Genomic DNA, 453 nt, shown 5'->3' with positions numbered 1-453 from the left:
GATGAGGCTGGGCTGGGAACTGCTGCTCTGCAAGCTGACTGATACCTCTCAAGTGGAGCACCTGAAGGCTCCACCCCTTTCTCTAAGCTCATCTGCCCCTTCCTGTCCGCTTAAACTGCCAAGGAGCTGCCCAGGACCAGTGCAGTCAGAGGGACAGCAGCTTTGGGACAGGCAGGGGTGGGGGGAACCTTTTCAAACCCTCCAGCTCCTCTGCCAGAGAAGCTCCCCACACCCCAGACCCAAGGCCTCCTCCTCTGCTGGGGGCTCAGGCCCTCTGGGTCACTCCCACTAGTACAGGAGTAGGGAACCTGCGGCTCCCCAGATGTTCAGGAACTACAATTCCCATCAGCCCCTACCAGCATGGCCAATTGGCCATGCTGGTAGGGGCTGATGGGAATTGTAGTTCCTGAACATCTGGAGAGCTGCAGGTTCCCTACCCCTGCACTAGTACCT

This window comes from Sphaerodactylus townsendi, linkage group LG04 (genome assembly GCF_021028975.2).
Source record: "Sphaerodactylus townsendi isolate TG3544 linkage group LG04, MPM_Stown_v2.3, whole genome shotgun sequence".
Lineage (NCBI taxonomy): Eukaryota > Metazoa > Chordata > Lepidosauria > Squamata > Sphaerodactylidae > Sphaerodactylus > Sphaerodactylus townsendi.
Note: the sequence above shows the minus strand (reverse complement) of the source record.